This window comes from Zalophus californianus, chromosome X (assembly GCF_009762305.2).
Source record: "Zalophus californianus isolate mZalCal1 chromosome X, mZalCal1.pri.v2, whole genome shotgun sequence".
Lineage (NCBI taxonomy): Eukaryota > Metazoa > Chordata > Mammalia > Carnivora > Otariidae > Zalophus > Zalophus californianus.
This window is the reverse complement of record NC_045612.1, coordinates 113,071,841-113,091,557: the sequence shown is the minus strand read 5'-3', so window position 1 is coordinate 113,091,557 and position 19,717 is coordinate 113,071,841. Positions and strand designations below refer to the sequence as shown.

Genomic DNA, 19,717 nt, shown 5'->3' with positions numbered 1-19,717 from the left:
CACAGGGATGTTGTACTTAAATGGATCCACCAAAGGATAGTAGATGCTCAGTAAATGCTACTTTCTGTTCCCTCTCTTTTGCCTGAATTGTGTAATATATACATTTCTACAGTTAACTTCTAAAGACATAATGCAATGAAGAAGTACAGGAGAGTGCTGAGATACTTGTTTTGCTACTTAATACAGCCAATTTCCCACCAACCAGGGTGAAAGAGATCATTCATAAGTGTAGTATATTTTCATACAATGTGGCCAAAGAATGAGTACAGACAAAAAAGAATAGTTTAAAAGTGAGGCAAATGTATTTATCCTCTCTCATCCCACCATTATGCCTTCTAGCCAAAAAACTGCAGAGCTTGGCAGATTGTACATATGCAAATATTATGTGAAATACTAGAAAAGGTTAGGAAATGCTAATCATGCTTTACTCTGTTAGTCTGAAATGTGTAAAAGTCAAAAATAAGAATAACGTACAATATGGGTCTCATCAGAACAAATCAGACAAAGGAGACTGTTAGCTTGCATTTCAGCAGGAATTGTTTTCAAAATAACTTCTAAGGTTGTGGTATGAAATTATCACTAAAATCATCTTCTTCTGGTTTTAAAAAGGATGAACAATTAAAAAAAAAAATCAAACCAGTAATTCTGAACCAAGGTTTCAGGACTTCTAGAGTATTCCCAAGTATTTTAAGGAAAATTCTCAAATGTTAAAAATAAGAATATTTTACTAAATAAAAATTTTGTTTTAAGCAACTTTATTAAACAGATTGTTTTGTTGTAATGGTATGTTACAACAATGCACATTTCCAGGTTGCTGTTTGATACCTTTGAAGAAAATATAAAATACATTAAAAAAATGCTTTGAGTCCAGCAGATCATCATGTACAAGTATACTAGAACTAAAAAAATTATCTGTGACTGACAATATGCTACCTTGAGATTACTAGGAAATATCATCTACTGACATCCTCCTACATAGAAATGAAATATACATATGAACACTGGGAGAAAAGAATTCTTCACAGAGAATAAAAGCCTGAAATAATAGGAAAGGAGGAGGAAAAGAAAGGGTCCAGAGGCCTGGTGTACTAATTTGGAGACCAGGTTGTGGGAATGAACAAGGACCGTATTTTTTTTAACCACCCTCAAGTTCCCACAAGTATATTTGCCTTCCAAACTCCCTGAAATCAGCAGTGGCTCTCCTGCCCAAAGCATATGCAACAGGAGTCCCATGAAGCTGCTGAGGATGAGGCATGAGAAACCTCTCTTGAATTTCAGTTCAGATACCATCAAATTGTTCAGAATCCAAAGAATCTTCTATGCAATCACATTGAAACAATAAGAAACAAAGCATTTTATATTCTTAATAAGGAATGTATATAATCCTTACCAATATGACAGGATTAAGAATCAGCTCCTCATTTATCCTAAGGAAATATCAGAGATGTGCATAAAGACTTATGTACAGTGATATTCATCATACTCATTATACTGAAAAATAGAAAACAATCTAAATGACCAACAGGGGACTGGTTAAATAAATCATAACACATCTATTCATATGTAGGAATACTATGCAATGGTTAAAATAAGGGCCTCAAAAAATTAATGATGCAAAAATATGCTTGTAATATATTAAATTAAAAAGGATACAAAACTATACAGCATGACCCAATTTTGTGCCCCCCCCAACATGTGTGTAACTGGAAAAACATATATCAAATCTTATCAGTAGTTACCTGGGTCATAGGATTTTCTTCTTGTACTGTATTTTCAAAATTATATGCATTTATTATTTATTATTTTTATGATGAGGAAAAAACACAATCAATATAATTGGAAAAATCCATTATTTCTAGTTAAGTTGCCCTTATGGGTTGCTTTGCTATTCCTCATGCAACTGAAGGCCTGCTAGTACTCAAGACTGTTCTATTTTCTAGACTAGGGTAGAAATGACCTCTGGTTATATCTATGTTTTTAAGCTTTAGAGGACCCTTTCAGAAGCCTTTTTTTTTTTCTGTATGGTCCTGTTGTTGTGGCCTCAGAAAATAGATACACTTTAGGCCTGAATCCACCTTATGTTTTTTGGAGTGTACCCCTAAGGGGAATTCTGCTTATGAAACAGGAGTATGTTGAGGTAAGAATAAAGAAATGAAAACACAGTAGCCAAAATTAAATCTGCATTGTGAATAGCAAATATTAGAATCGACACTGCAGAAAACGGAATCCATGCCACAGAGGACAAACTTGAATAAATGAAAAAATATGAAAGAAAAGATTAAAAAACTATGGAGGACAGACATAGAAATAATCTATGAATAACAGATGTTCCTAAAGAAAAAAAACAGAGCATTTTAATCAATCAAAAGTATAAGAAACTTTCCAGTTTCTGAAAAAAAAAAAAATACCTGAGACTGGAGACTGAGAAGGTTCAACAGAGATCATCAACACCAAGACATATCCTGGCAAATGTTTTTAAATTTCAAGGATAAAGATATAATCCTACAAGCATACAAGCAGAAAAAAATAGGTTATTTTCAAAGAAACTAAAATCAGAATGACCTCAGATTTTTCCTCTGCAAACAATAAAATGCCAGAGACAATGAAGTAATGACTTACAGAGAGTTGAAAGGGAAAAGTTATGATCTAAGAATTGTATACCTTGTCCTAGTTTTTCATGTACAAAGGTCACAGGAAATTATTCTTAGATCAGCAAAGTCTATAAAATTTCACCATCCTGGTAGTATCTTTTTTCATAAATTGTTCAAAGGTATATCCTAGACCATTGAAAGAGAATCAAAATAAGAACTATAAGAACACTGAGGTAGGGAAGAACTGGTGAAGTATACTGACATCAACTTAGTATCTAGAAACAAATGAATAAAATAATTAACCCCACTAAAGGAGAAAGGGTCAATAATGAAGAGTAAATAGTTGATATAAGTATATAAACAATATAAAACTTAGAAAGTTAAAGGTAAGATTTGTAATCTCAAGCTAAATTAATGTAGACTCAAATAAAAGAGGTAGTGGAAGAAGGGAGAAAAAGATTCTCAGTTCTTCTCTGTCCTAAAAGGATTATTAAAAAACCACTATTTTTAGTAGTTAGCTATAAATATAAATTTTGGAATGTTTTAAGAACCATATGATAACCAAAAATTGTATTTCTTTATTACAGTCCAAATCACTAGAGAAGATAATAACTGGCAAAGACTGTAAAAACTACTTTATGAAAGCATCACATTCAACCCTAAGAACATAAGGTAGGTATAATCACCCCTATTTTACAGATGAGGAAACCAAGGCTCAGCAAAGTTAGTGAATGGCAAGAGGAGGACTCAAACCCAGGTCTTTCTAGCTCTATAATTCTTTCTTCAGTATTTCATAACCTCCTCAAATAAAAACAATCCATATGTCAGAAGAAGAAAAAAACAAACCACAAAGAAAGAATAAAAAACTTAAGATGATAGAAATCATTTCAAAAGAAATAATGTTAGAAATGTAAAGTTTAAAGTGTCTAATTTAAAGAAAGTGTCTTACTGGAATTTGATGCTATTACAGAATTACTGACATTTTCATGAGGGATGATGTTATGGTGGTTATGTGTTTTTAAAAGTCTTCATCTTTTAAGAGATATAAATGAAATATTTACATCTGAATATATGTATCTAGGATTTGCTTCAAAATAATCCACTGGAGCCAGGGAGGGGAAGAGAGAATGTGTGTGTGGGCATGAGGAGAGTACAGATAAAATAAGATTGGCCATGAGTTGACAATCTTGGAGGCTGGGTAATGGGAATATGGTAGTTCATTATACTATTCTCTCTATACTATTCTATACTATGTGTTTGAAATACTTGATAATAAAAACTTTAAGAGTGACAGGTTATATTTAAAAGGTTAAAAAGCCCATACAATTATTTACTGCTTTAAAGAGAAACTCAAACAAAAGACGTAAGACTAGAAAAGCATAAAGAAAAAGAAAGAGTTTGTAATATGGAGGCCAAAAATAAAATGTGAGGCAAAAACCTATAGCCAATTAAAAAGATCATCTGATTTGGACTAAAAATGCAATTAGCATTTAATACATATAGCGATAATTATTGCTATCATTTACTGAGCAATTACCACACATCAGGCAAGTGTTAAGTACTATAGACCACCTTTGATGCTTCTAACAACTCTGTGAGGCATTATCACTAATTTACAAATGAGGAAATTAAGCCAAGATGGGTATGTCAATCTTTTTAAGCACTATATCCTCAGCCCCTAGCAAAAGGCCTGGCACAAAGTAGGTGCTCAATAAATATTTGTCAAATAAATAAAAAAGTCTAATATTGTGCCTAAGGCTAGTAAACAGGGCCTAAATTCAAACCCAAGTCTGAATCTAAAACCCCTGCTCTTAATCACATTTAAATCTTTTAATAATGATGTATCTTAGTAAGAGTAAAAATGTTTTTTTTCCTTCTGTGTATGTTTCACTATTTTTCAGATCTTCTACAATTAACATGTTATTTTTTCAAACAAGTCATTAAAAACATTAAATCACAGACTAACCACAAAACACAAAAGATGTTTTGGGGACTATAACATGAAATGAACAAACACAAAACAGGAGGGGAAACTAGCACACTAGTATCTGCTAGAATAAATGAAATAAGGACAAAGCATTTGAAGTAATTTACATTAGATTAGGTAGATATTGAATTTTATAATGTAAAAAGAATATGGGTTCTTTTCAAGTATCTATGAAAAATTATAAAGAGTATGTCTAGACCATAAAGTAAATCCAAAAGTCTTCAAAGCAGGAATTGTACAGATCATATTTTCTGATTATGATAAAGAAAGTGAATAAAGAAATAAAGCAGTCATTCAGAAATTAATATTCTTATAAAAAACTACTGGCTCAAGGAATTAATAACCGTAGCCATCCCTTACACAATGCTCATTTTGTTCAAAATACAGTGTTAGCCATGTTACATATATTCTCTCATTTAATCCCAATTAATCATTAATAAACCATGAGGTGTGTTATTATGTATAGCAGAGAAGAAAAAACTGAGTAACTTTTCCAAGATCACAGAGCTATTAGGTTTGCAGATAAGATAACCGAACCGAAGTCTGAATCCAAAGCTCATACTCCTACACAGAAATGCTGTTAGAATTCATTAGACATCTACCTTTGCTCAGTTTTCTCTATAAAGTTTTTTAATCAAAAGTAGAGAAACCTAGAGTCCTCCATAACACATGTTCTTAAAGTGTCCATTTGTTAACTGTACTATTCTAAGAGGGTAATGGTTCAATTTTCGAACATATTCATGTTCAGACATAATATTTAAAATCATAATCTCCTAAAAGCAATCCCTTTGAATATATTCACACTCTCAATAGGGCATTTAAAGAAGGAAGAAACCGTAAAATTACATAAAACAAAGTAGGGAATATAAGGTAAACATGATTTGCCGTAAGTTTATTTCTAAAAAGCAGTGTGACTGTGGAAAAGTCACTATTTTTTGGTACTTATCTGCAATCCGTAAGAGTTAGATGGAACCTTGGCCAGCATGGATTTGAAAGTTTGCCACAGGACTGTGGGCAAGTCCTTAAGCCTCTCTTGAGTTGTGGTTTCTTCATGCATAAAATATGTGGTTATCTAAGAGCTCTTCCAGCTTGACAATGTTATAATCTTGTGACTTTAATCCTTAAACTTTAAGGATTAAAGTTATTAAAGATTTTCTAGGGTTTTCACCTGAGGAAATTACTGATTCTGTATTTAAAGCTGTTTTTATGTTATTTCTTTTCTTTTTTTTTTTTTAGGGGGGAGAGAGAGAGAGAGAGAGAGAGAGAGGAGAGAGAGAGAGAGAGAGAGAGCGCGCGCGCCGTGTGCCCACACAAAGGGAGGGGGAGAGAGAATCTTAAGCAGGCTCCACGCCTCAGGACAGAGCCCGGGGATGCAGGGCTCCATCTCACAACCCTGAGATCATGACCTGAGCAGAAATCAAGAGTTGGGCACTTAACTGACCGAGCCACCCAGGCGCCCCTTTAAGTTATTTCTAAGTCTAATTTTATCTGCATCCAAAATACAGTTTTATTTATATCCTTCAGCGGTGCCTTTGTACCCAACTGTAAACAAGGATAATGTCAAAGAATGATTGTATAAATGTTGTCACCTGAAAGAGAAGTACTAAGAAAAAGAAAACATTGTTTTTCTGTGAAGAGTAAGGAACCTAAAGCAATTTTATAATTTCCACAATCCAATTTTACTATTTTTTTAAGATTTTATTTTTAAGTAATTTCTACATCCAACCCCAAACTTACAACCCCGAGATCAAGAGTTGCATGTGCCACTGACTGAGCCAGCCAGGTGCTCCCAATTTTACTATTCTTATTTCACTAGTGTTGAAAATTAAGTGTCACCTTGTTTTTTTAAGCTCCTCTATCTACTTCGAAGCCTATTCCTGCCTTCCTAATACCTTCAAGTCCCACCTCTTAGTACTCTAATGGAGTTGGGAGTATTTTCCAAACCTGTCTGATGATCAGAATCACCTAAGATTCCTGGTAATGATACATTACCTGGCCTTATCCGAAAATGAATCGGAAGTTCCAGAAGCCCCATGGTATTATTTCATTTTTTAAACAGCTACTTTAGATGATTCCTGTGATTAGACAAGTCTGGGAAATCACAGTGTAGAGAAAAGATCGTGGGCTTTGAAGTCTGACATATTAAGCTTCAAAACCTGACTTTGCCCTTTATTATAGGTGTGACTTTGGGCAAGTTACTTAACACGAGCTTCAGTTTTCTAGTCCACAAGATTTGGATACTAGTTATGTTGGAGGTTGTGGTAAAGCTCATTGTGTCTTGGGTGTTCAGTGTTAGCTTCTCTTTCTTCCTGCTCGCCTTGCCAGAGGAAATGACAAATACAAATATTTGAGGGGATTCTGATGAGTCTCTTATCCTAATGGGTCCACTTCCATTTTGAGGGCTAAAAATTTGAGTACTAGATAACTCTTTAATGCATTACTTGGGTTGGCTAATTTAAGAGTCTAAGGAACAAGGCTAATGATTTCTTCTGGTTTCCAGAGGCTTACTGAAGCCCTCCTACCTAAAACAGATACACCATGATGATGGGCTTCAAAGCTCAAGCTTTTGTTATGTGACTATGGCAAAATGACCTGAATCTCTGTTTCCTCATTGATAAAACAAGTGGTGCTTGAAAGTCTGCTGAACTGAACCCAATATATGTTACTGATAATGTAATGGTTAATAATCACTTAAAATTATGTAGTCTTATAAAGACCCTTTTGAACAAAAAGACAGCAATAATAGCCTGCAAGTAGTAAACTGAGACAGAATGGGATTTGTTCAAATACACAATAAATCAGAGCTTAACATCCAAGCAAAATTCCTATTTGTGTAGTATCAACTGTATCTTAACACAAAGTGTTTTAGACAAGTTTGGAGTTGAATTTACTTAGAAAATAACAATCCAAACTACTCACTCATTAAAAAAATGTGTATACATATTTAAAAATTACTAAAGGTATAAACACAACCTGGCAGCAAGGTTTATTTCTGAAAAAATAATCAAAGATAAAAGTTCCTAATTATAGCTCCATGATTAATTCTAGCTGTACATGTATTAAGCATAAACACTATTAATAAGTGCATTTTACTAAAAATTGTTAGCATTAATTGTTCAAACTACAAGATAACTAAAAGAAGCTTAAGAAATTTTTAAAAAACTAAAGATCTGGGGATGTTCATTCAAGACAGGAGGTTACCCTCAATTCTTAAATATAAATGATAAGAAAAAAAAAAACCAAACCTTGAATCTTATTTGAACTAATTTAAAGAGCCATAGCTTTTCTCTCAATTTATTCAAATTATTCTTTAATGCAACTCAATTTTAAATTTAATTCCTGCCCTTTGCTTGTTAATTTCCAAAAATTTAATATTTTTACTATTTTGAATGAGATTTTTTCATTACCATTTTTTTTAAAGATTTTATTTCTTTATTTGACAGAGAGAGAGAGAGCGAGAGCAGGAACACAAGTAGGGGGAGTGGGAGAGGGAGAGGGAGAAGCAGGCTTTCCGCTGAGCAGGGAGCCCGATGCGGGGCTCAATCCCAGGACCCTGGGATCACGACCTGAGCCGAAGGCAGGCACTTAACGACTGAGCCACCCAGGCGCCCCTCTTTACCATTTTTTTTTTAAGATTTTATTTATTTGAGAGAGAGAGAGAGAGAGAATGAGCAGGAGGAAGGGCAGAGGGAGAAGCAGACTCCCCGCTGAGCAGGGATCCTGATGCAATGCTCGATCCTGGGACTCTGGGATCATGACCCAAGCCAAAGGCAGACACTTAACCAACTGAGCCACCAGGTACCCCTACCCTTTTTAACTAGGAAAGCTATTTAATTTCTGAATATATATTTTGTGTAATACCACCTTATGAGACTATCATTAGTTTTTTTTCTTTAAAGATTTTATTTATTATTTATTTGAGAGAGAAAGCATGAGCACGCAGAAGGAGAGGGAGAAGCAGGCTCTCCGCCGAGCAGGGAGCCTGATGCGGGACTCAATCCCAGGACCGTGGGATCATGACCTGAGCCGAAGGCAGACGCTTAACCGACTGAGCCACCCAGGCGCCCCGAGACTATCATTAGTTTTTACAGAACCTTTTTAGTGGCTTCCTTACGTTATCTAAGTAGATAATTTTATCATCTATGAATAGTAATTTTTTACTATTCTTTTGAATACTCTGGTTTTCTTGTCTAATTGCATTAGCAAACTCTTTCTAGAGTATAAAATAGAGGTGAAAACAGCAGGCATAGTTTTAATGAGACTGACTTAAAATATGTCCCCATCAAGCATAATGCTGGCTATTGGTCTGAGACTGTTTTTTAGTTAACATTAAAGACACACCCTTTTATTCCTGTTTTACTAAGTTTTTAATTGAAATAGACATTGAATTTTATCTAGTGCTGACTTTTTTTAACTTTTAAATTAATGATTATAGATTCACAGGAAGTTGGAAAAATAAGAGCGGTCCCATATACCTTTAACCCAGTGGTTACATCTTACATAACTTCCTGTCAAAACCAGGAAATTTATACTAGTACAAAGCCCAGACCTTATTCAGATTTCACTAGTTTTACAGGTTCTTGTGTGTGTTCTACGCAACTTATCACATTATAGGTTCCTGTATCTACCACCACTATAAAGATACTGAACAGTTAGTTCACCAACACCAGGATCTTGTGTGCTGACCCCTTTATAACCACGCCCACCTCCCTCCCGCCCCTTTCTAACCCTTGCAACCACTGATCTTGTCTCCATTTCTACAATTTTGTCATTTCAAGAATGTTATGTTAATGGAATCATGCAGTATTTAACGTTATTCACGGAATATAAATTCCCTTGAGAGTCATCCAACTTGCGGCATGTATCAATAATCCATTCCTTTTAGTTGCTGAGTAGCATTCTAGTGTGGATGTATCACAGCTTGTTTAACCATTCATCCACTGAATGACATTTGGTTTCTAAGTTTTGGATATTACAAACAGAAATGCTATGAAAATTTGTGCACAGACTTCTGTGTGGATATTCGTTTTCATTTCTCTGGGATCAATGTCCAGGAGTATGACTGCTGGGTCATACAATAAGTTGATGTTTAGTTTTTAAAGAAACAGCCAAACTATTTTCCAGAAAGGTTTTATCATTTTACACTTCCACTAGCAATGCATGAGAGATCTAGTTTGTCCACATCCTCACCAAAATTCAATATTGCCACTATTTTTTATTTTGGCTGTTCTAATAGGTGTGTACTGATACCTCATTATGATTTTAATTTTAATTTCCCTGATAGCTAACCATGTTGACATCTTTTCATATGCTTATTGACTATCCACATATCCTCTTCAGTGAAATGCTGTTCATTTCTTGTCAGATTTCTAAATGGATTGTTGAGCTTAAGTTACTGTTAAGTTTAGAGAGTTCTTTATATATTTTAGATACAAGTCCTCTCAGATACAAGTTTCCAAATATTTTTACCCAATCTGTAACTTGTCTTTTCATTGCCCTAACAGGGTTGTTTTCATAGAGTAAATGTTTTGAATTTTAATGAAGTTTAATTTTTTTCCTTTTATGGATTGTGTTTTTGGTGTCTGGTCTAATCATTTAGCCCAAAGTCCTGAACGGTTTCTTCTAGGCCTAAATTCTAAAAGTTTTATATTTTACATTTAAATCCATGCTACATTTTTTTTTTCTGTTTGCGTTTTTTCCTTTTTGTGTGTCTTTTTATCAGACTTTTTTTTCCTATTTTTTATTTTAAACCCAGTATAGTTAATATAGTGTTATATTAGTTTCAGTTGTACAATACAGTGATTCAACAATTCTGTACATTACGCATTGGTCATCAAGGTAAGTGTACTCTTAATTCCCCCATGATACATTTTTGAATTAGTTTCTGTATAAGGTGTGATGTTGAGGTGCACTGTTTTACCCATGGATGTGTAACTGCTCCAAGCACCACTGTTGAAAAGGCCATCTATCCTTTTTTCATTGAACCGCTTTTGCATCTTTGATAAAAATCAACTGGCTGTACTTGTATGGGTCTATTTCTGCATTCTATATTGACGACCCTCAGAGATCAAGACCTGAGCTGAGATCAAGAGTCGGACACCCAACCTGACTGAGCCACCCAGATGCCCCTGTGTTTATCCTTTTACCAATACCACAGAATTTTGATTGCTGAAGTGTCAATTTTGATTACTGAAGCTTAAAATTGGGTTGATCCTTCACTTTATTTTTATCTTGTATTAGATATTCGAGTTCCTTTACCTTTTGAATTTCCAGGACTAGGCTGAATAGGTGAGAATGGACATCCTTGTCTTTTACTTGATATTAAAGGAAAAGCATTCAGTCTTTCACCATTAAGTATGATGTTATCTGTGGGGTTTTTCTGTGTATTCTTTATCAAACTAAGTTCCCTTTTATTCTTAGTTTGATGAGTTTTTATTATGAATGTTTAATTCAGTTTAATGCATTTTCTGCACTATTAACATGATGTGATTTTTCTTCCTTTTTAATATGGTGGGCTATACTGAATGATTTTTGAATACCGAACCAGTTTTACATCCTTGGAATAAAAACCATTTGATCACAGCATATAGCTCTTTTCATATATTGCTTGATTTCTTTTGCTAATATTTTGTTGAGGATTCCATGTTTATGTTCTTGAGGGATACTGGTCTAGAGCTTTCTTTTCTGTACTTTTTTTTTAAAGATTTTATTTATTTATTTGAGAGACAGAGAATGAGAGACAGAGAGCACAAGAGGGAAGAGGGTCAGAGGGAGAAGCAGACTCCCTGCTGAGCAGGGAGCCCGATGTGGGACTCGATCCCAGGACACCAGGATCATGACCTGTGCTGAAGGCAGTCGCTCAACCAACTGAGCCACCCAGGTGCCCTCTGTACTGTCTTTAGGTCTTGGTTTCAGGGTAATACTGGCCTCATAAAGTGAGTTACGAAGTGTTTTCTATTTTCTGGAAAAGACTATATAACTCATATTATTCCTTTATTCTTGATATTCTAGATCATTCTTTTAAAAGCGCTCAGTCATTTAGTGTCTGCCTTCAGCTCAGGTCATGATTCCAGGGTCCTGGGATTGAGCCCCGCATTGGGCTCCCTGCTTAGCGGGAAGCCTGCTTCTCCCTCTCCCACTCCCCCTGCTTGTGTTCCCTCTCGATGTGTCTCTCTGTCAAATAAATAAATAATATCTTTTAAAAAAATAAAGATACACCACCCTGGCTGAAGTGGAGCAGTGACTCTTGCTTTTTTGAATAGGAGTGGGATGGAAGTTCAGTTCCACTCCTGGTACCAGTGAAAGTGGGGAACCAACCTGCACCATCGCATTGCCTCTGAGTAGGGGTATAAGCTCATCTACCTGATGGATCACACTGCCAATAGGGAGACAGAAAGCAGAGGGCTGACTTGCACTGCTTTGTTGCTGTAAGGTAGAGTGGAAAGTTCAGCTTCCTTAAGGGCCCAACTAACAGGGGAGGGAAGAAGGGGAAGTGGAGTGCCAACCAGCCCTGCTATCCACCATTTTGTTCTGCCTTGTAGACGCCAGATGAGGGGCAGGGAGGCTCAGCTGCTCACTGGGCCCCACTGACATCAGGAAAGAGGGAAGCAGAATTAACTAGTCCACCTCCAACCATCTTATTCTGCCTTGTTAATTTTAGGTGAAGGTATAAGCTCAGCTCCTCATTGACACAGGGCAAGGGGAGGCTTAGTGGGGACTACCCCAGCCTCACACCACCTTGTTAAGTTTCACTGCTTCCAGATTGGGATGGAGGCTCAACTGGCTCCTGGACCCCACTGACACTACCTTAGTGAGAGCATCACCTCCTTCTATAGGTGGTGGCATGGGGGCGGGGGCAGTGAGGGAAGATCAGATCCCGGCTCACCCTGCCAAAACCACCCAGCAGGGGGAATCAAAGTGCTATCTGCTTTTGCTAGGCAGGGAATGGGAGATCAGGTCCTTGATCTGCACAGTCAACGTCACCGAGTGGAGGAATTCAAGCACTGCCACTTGCTTCTTTGGAGTAGGGTGGAATTTTTCTGGGGTGTTTGGCTACAGTAGGGTGTGTACTGTCAAAAAGATTTACTATTGTTAGGCTACCCTTTCCTCATTCACTTGGCTAAAGAGAACAGGCTTTTCTTGGAGTCCCTTTTGTCTGTGTCTATTGGTGGTTCAGGTTGGAGGCTTTTACAGGACCTGTCCAAGATATATGGGAGGCAATAAAAAAAAACCCAAGGAACTCACTATTTGTGTCATTCTTTGAGTCCCAAAGTCTGTAGGCAGTCTGCCTTCTTGTTTCCACCTTTCAGAGTGTTCCTGTACTTGTTTGATGTGTTATGTCTAAGGTGTTTTTGTTGTAAAAGAGGACCTAGGAGGAATAGGGCTTCTCCAACTTGGCAGAACCAGAAGTCTCCTCCAAGTGATTAATTTTTATGTTGAAAAAAAATTTGTTTTGTGTATGTATGTGTGTTTTAAAAGGAACTTTATTGGGTGTCAGGGGTAATAATATTTACTTTCTAATATTCCACATTATGCTTAAAAGTGCACTATGGAAAACTGCTATAACATTATAGACCATAATTTTCTTCTAAAGTTCCAATTATATTTGTTTGGAACATTCCTGGCTAATTTAGCTTGCTTCATGTTATTTAACTGCCTGTCCACCTCAGTACTTTTAAACTATAATATTCCAAAGGAAATAATCCTATTTCATTTGTCATCACCTAGTAATAAACTTCACACTCAGAAGAGCCAGGGGGAAAAGTTCACTTTACAACTCATTTACAGGGGTGCCTGGGTGGCTCAGTCGGTTAAGCATCTGCCTTCAGCTCAGGTCATGATCCCAGGGTCTTGGGATGGAGCCCCATGTCAGGCTCCCTGCTCAGCAGAGAGGCTGCTTCTCCCTCTCCTCCTCCCCCCTCCCTGTGCTCTCTTTCTTGCACACTCTCTCATGTTCTCTCTCCCACTCTCTCCCTTAAATAAATAAAATCTTTAAAAAAAAAAACCCTCATTTATGAGCTCTTTTTAATAATCCAAAGGAAATCTTTTTTTTTTTTTTTAAAGCAGACTCCACACCCAATGTGGGGCCTGAACTCGTGACCTTGAGATCAAGAGTCACATGTTCCACTGACTGAGCCAGCCAGGTGCCCCAGGAAATCTTATTTTTAATTTGTCTGTGACATTTCTCTCTTTAAGTACCCCCCGCTTACTGCTTATACCAATAGCCAGCAGGAACTTGAAGGAAAGGAGGCAAACAGGCTTTGTTTTGCATTTTCCTACTTCTTTAAATGAAACACCTGTATATCTCAGTTAACCTAAGCAAGTATTTAATTTTTGAGTCTAGACATGTGGTTTTGATTGACCTTCAATTATTTCCTGTACTCTTGCTTTAAATAAGAAACTATAGAATAGTATAACAACACTGAGGAGACTGTAATGAAAAATATCACTGCTTCAATTTTTGCTTTCTTGCTATAATTTTCTATAATTAACATTTCTTTGTTGTATTCCTCTAGAAACTCTGCTCTGGCTGGGCAAAGGGGTGGTCCCGGTGATGAGGTAACATAAGGTATCTCCATAGATTGACCCAGTTGGAAAAATCCGTGTTCTAGGAAAAGCTTTGAATTTATCACATATAAAAATGAAAAAAAAAATCTTTTGAAAGCACAGACTGAAACTAAGTTTTCTGAAGAACTATGTACAGTCCCTGACTTATGATGGTTCGACTTATAATTTGACTTGACAATGGTGCGGAAATGATTATTTAATTTCATTCAGAAGAAACCACACTTTGAATTTTTATCTTTTCCAGGGCTAGCAATATGTGGTACGACACTCTCTCATGATGCTGGGCAGTGGCAAGGAATGGGAGCTCCCAGTCAGCCATGTGATCACAAGGATAAACAACCAATACACTTAAAGCCATTCTGTTTTTCACTTTCAGTACAGTATTCAATAAATTACATGAGATAACCAATACTTTGTTATAAAACAGACTTTGTGTTAGATGATTTTGCCCAACTCTAGGCTAATATAAGTGCTGAGCATGTTAAAGGTAAGCTAGGCTAAGCTGTGACATTAGTATGTTAGGTGTATTAAATGCATTTCCAACTTATGGTGGAACATAATCCTATTTAAGTCAAGGAAGATCTGTATACAATATAACATAGACAAGGATCTTCTATTAACAGCATTAATGCAAAAACTCCACTTAAGTCTCCAAATCAGTAAAAAATAAGCACAAGAATTAATTATGTATACAAGTAGACAATAAGCACATGAAAAGATCCTTAACAGGGGTGCCTGGATGGCTCAGTCGTTAAGCGTCTGCCTTCGGCTCGGGTCATGATCCCAGGGTCCTGGGATCGAGGCCCACATCGGGCTCCCTGCTCCGTGGGAAGCCTGTTTCTCTCTTTCCTACTCCCCCTGCTGTGTTCCCTCTCTCACTGTGTCTCTCTCTGTCAAATAAATAAATAAAATCTTAAAAAAAAAAGATCCTTAACATCCTTAGTTATAAGGGAAATGCAAATCAAAACCACAATGAGATACCACTTCTTACACACTACAATGGCCATAATGAAAAAGACAATAACAAGTGTTGATGAGGATATGGAGAAACTGGAACCCTCATACACTGCTGGTAGGAATGTAAAATGGTTTAAGCAAGTTGGAAAACAATCTGTCGGTAATTCAAAATATTAAACATAGACTTACCATATGACACAGCAATTCCACGCCTAGGTGTATACCCAAGAAAATCGAAAACATATGTTCACATAAAAACTTGATACAAAATGTTCATAGCAGCATTATTCCCCATAGCAAAAAAGTGGAAACAACCCCAATGTCCATGAACTGACAAATGGATAAACAAAATGTGGTATATCCATACAGAATATTACCCAGCCATAAAAATGAAGCATTGATACATGCTATAATATGGATGAACTCTGAAAACATTGTTAAATGAATGATGTCAGACACAAAGGCCATATATATGATTCCATTAATATGAAATGTCCAGAATAGGCAAATATATAGAGAAAGTAGATTATTGGTTGCCAGGGGCTGGGGATAAGAAGGAAAAGGGACTGACTGCTAATGAGTATGAGATTTATTTTGGGGGTGATGAAAATGTTCTGGAATTAGATAGTGGTGATGGTTGCAGAACCTTGTGAATATACTAAAACCCACTGAATTGTGTACTTTACAAGAGCGAATTTTGTGGTAAGTCATATCTCAATTTTTAAAAAAAGATTCATTAGGGCTATTTAACCTAACAGGTAAAAAAAAAAAAAAAAAAAAGGAAATAACCCCACCAAGGATCATGTAAACTTTCTTTAAATTTCCTTTTCTTATACTATAGGAAGATAAATGGTAACTTTTTCAGGTTGAGTAAGATCCTATTTTCTGACACTTTGAGGGAGTGTCAAATAGATTTTTCTGAAGAGATGCAAATATAAAGAGGTAATGATTTAATAAGCGGCAATTCAAAAACAGAGCACAGTTACCCAAGCACACACCTAGGGACTTCTATATAAAGAACTGTTAACTAATATCTGGACATCACCCCCCCTTTTCCAAATACTGTAGTTTTTGTTTCAATTCTAAACAGCTGTTTAGAAATCCCAAAACATTTTCTCATACAATGTCACAAATGCTGTTTTTCAGGCTAGCTCACAAAAGCCTATTTAACCCACAATGTATTTGGAGAGTTGAACCTATTTCACTTTTCTAACTCTACCTATACGTTCCCATAAAAATATATTCTCATACAAACCACTGAGAACCTTTTTCCCCTGTTGATTTCATCTAGAATGAATCACCCACATGCTGTTCTCAACTCAAGCATGGCAGTCTAGCGGAAAGTCAATGGAATTTGCAATCTGAGACTTGGGTTTGAATCCTGCCTCCTCTACTAACTAGTGGTGCAACCACGAAGAACTTACTTAACCTTTCTAGGCTTCAGTTTCCTCATCTGTAAGCTGAGAATTATGTCTACCTCATTCAAGTTGATATAGACAGTATCTAGTCAGAGAGGGCATTCAGTAAATGTTAATCTACAAGATGTATCAATCCACTTTTCCAGTATTAATTAGCACAGTATAATTAACAAAATGCAACATTTTTTGATAGCTAATTTCCCCAGTGCTTGGTGTTATCACTTGAACGAGAAATGTCACTGTAAAACTAGCAAAACTATAAAAGTGCAGAATGGTGATTTGAAGGGCACATACCATGTAGTAGGGTTTATAAAAATCTTCGGGGTAGGTGAGGAACAAGACAAAGCTGATTAAACATAATTTGAAAAAGCATAGCAAGTATTTTTTCATTTAGAAAAAGCTTTAGCCTATTAACTTCAAAATACAAATAACAGAAGGCAGAGCTGAAAAACACCGGTATAGAAAAAAAAGTCCAATTTGTACTAATCCTGTAATCTTTAGAACTGTGCTGTTCAATGTGGTAGCCAATAGCCACAGGTGACTATTTAAATTAAATTAAATTAAAATTAAATTTGAAATTCAGTTCCTCAGCCACACTAGTCACATTTCAAGTGCTCCATGTAGCTAGTGGCTACTGAACAATGCCAATCTAGAAGTTATGGGGTTTTTTTTTTTTTTTAAGTGAATCTTTCCTGTTATTTTATATTGTTTTCAGGCTCCTAAATGTAAAAAATTGAAATAGCATTCTGGGTAACTAAGGTTTTTAGTATAGGTTCTACAAGATTTCTGGAGAGAAGTTTTCTCCCAAAACACTGTATGTGAGACGCACCTCAATCTATTATGTCAAATTTATCTTTTGCTTCAGGCTATCATTTGACATCTGCTTCTAACACATATCAAATGACTGAATCAAGTTTCCTATAACAAGCTTTGTGGACCACAGGATTAGAGGCAAGGTCACAGGAATCTAGATGACCAGGTCAAGTTTGAAGATGAGATCATTATTATACAGAAGATTATAAAAATCAATTTACATGGTAGATTAAACATAACTAGTTTTTAAGGTATGTAAGATACCATGGGTATATTAGTTAAGGTCGGGAAATCTGATTTAAGTTATGCTACTACTGTAATTCTATTTATATTAATAGAAGAAAAGAATGTCAGGAGGTATAAAAGAGCTTTTGGATTTACACACAAATATAGTGTAGCTAATAGTCAGGAAACTAGCACTATTTCATGGGGGAAAAAAATCCCACCAAAAAACTCCAAAAGACAATGTGTAGACCTGACTCCAGGTGGGGCAGTAGGCTAGCTTTCTGTCTTGTAGCCATCTGTTCTTTAGATTATTCACATTCCTTTCTAGTTGACACCTTCCAGAAAGGAAGGTAAATATGCTGAGTAGGTAATGCCAGTTATTGAGCCATTTGGTCACTGTTATGTTGAAGCATAAAAAACTGCTTATTAGTAGGTAAGATGTCCAAATACCCCATGACCCCAGAGGTATGTGTATACGATGGGCAGAGATCACAAAAAGGGTGAGGATGCTATTTTGCATTATTTGGTAAGCTGCAAATGTAAACTGTTTTTTTAAGATGGAGTAACAAGGTTCCCAAGTTAAAAATGACTGCATCAAAGTATCACTAACCCTAGCTGTTTTCTAGTAACTGCAAGTTAGATGCAATTAATTTAAAAAGGAGAGTGGGAGAGATAGATTGATGGCAGCATAAAGTTGCCAAATGTTAAAAGAGAGTTTGTAAGAATTATGAATTTGAGATGTAAGTTAAAGAGCAAGTCAATGCAGGGTCCACTTAATAGGGGCAATTAGCTTGATATTAAGGTAGAATATGACCACTAATTTTCAGAATATGGGATAAAAAAGTTTAAGTTATCTTAAACTTTCATTTAAATTATATTTAAGTGTTTAGTCCATTATAAGATGGAAAATCGTACAATTTAAAAGATTTCAATTCAAAATGAAACAAAAACTCCTGATATAGAAAAAAGCTTTGATACAGTCAATTAAACATAACAGCTCAATTGCAGGCAATACTGGATCATGTTACTATAGTTATCAGATTGTTCAAACTGTTCTGCAAAGCACTTGTGTCCTTTGAGACTTCAATAGAAGGTTCATGAAAAAAGGGTTCTGACATCAAGTCTCAAATGCTGTGGGCTATATCCTTTTTGCAGATTCATCATGTACAATATCATCTTAAAAGTTCTAAGAAGTTATGAGGTAAAGACATTGGTCAAATACTGTTTAACTCTATAATCCCCAAATTTATTCGATTATGTCACGCTCCTGTGTTTTGTTTTTGCACGGCAGAGATGGTTGCTGGGGCACAGATACACCTTTAACATTTCCAGAGATTTCTCAGTTAAAAATACTGTATATCCTATTTCAAATTCTTTAAATACAAATACCCATAAAAGACCAAATCCAAAGGATTCTATTTCTAGATAGGAAAACCCAGTTACTCGTGGCATATTCAAATAACCAAAACAAATGTGTTTAGAGTAATGGGGAGGGAGGTGTGCCATACTAAGTTCTGTCCCTAAAAGTGAAATTAATAGAACTGATCCTAAAATATAAAAAGGTGTGCACATTTTGTTTTGGTATGCTTTAGAAAGTAAGTTAAAGTTCTACTTCTTAACACTATATATTGACTGTATCCATTTCTTCAAGGACATACTTCCTTCAAGAAGTTGACATCCAGGATACACCAGGTTTCATCAATCATAAGACACTATCATGTATAAAATACACTATCTTATATATCACTAAGAGGAAAAAAACACTGCTAAACAATCACATGCCATGGATTGTGAGATGCCTTCCAAACTGACCAATGTTGAAATGTGAACACAACTTTCCTTTCTCCCTTCTTCCACACATATTCTTCAAATGTTCTTTATCTGTTTTCCCCCTTTAAAGATGATATTGAAGAGGGGAATAATACAAAAAGGGACAAGATTCAAGAGATCTGCATTCACCTTACCCTTACAATTATATTCAGATATAATGGCTCTGTTTAAACAGATCAATCAAATAATTTTTAATTGTTCTGCTTGATTCTAAAAAAATTACTCCAGAGGAAACACACAGAACTTCCTCAGACAATTCTGTCAGATGATTCATTATATTATTTATTAAACACTGAAACCATGCAGTGAACCACGTACTTTACATATAG

At 35.8% G+C, this 19,717-nt stretch overlaps 1 protein-coding gene across 5 annotated transcripts in view; it reads right to left on the bottom strand.

Moving 5' to 3' along the window:
- The window catches only part of RPS6KA3 (ribosomal protein S6 kinase A3), a 115,217-nt gene that overhangs the window by 89,773 nt on the left and 5,727 nt on the right, over window positions 1–19,717 (bottom strand). Inside the window, exons 1-3 of one of the 5 annotated variants that reach the window (XM_027607859.2) lie at window positions 2,662–2,777; window positions 2,409–2,502; window positions 1,391–1,427 (exon numbers count right to left, since the gene is read on the bottom strand). The exons of 3 other annotated variants lie outside the window; for them this stretch is intronic. The gene's annotated coding sequence lies outside the window, so the exon portion shown is untranslated. Of the gene's footprint in view, window positions 1–1,390; window positions 1,428–2,408; window positions 2,503–2,661; window positions 2,778–19,717 lie in introns of those variants that run through there. One more of the 5 variants, XM_027607862.2, reaches the window with a different exon arrangement.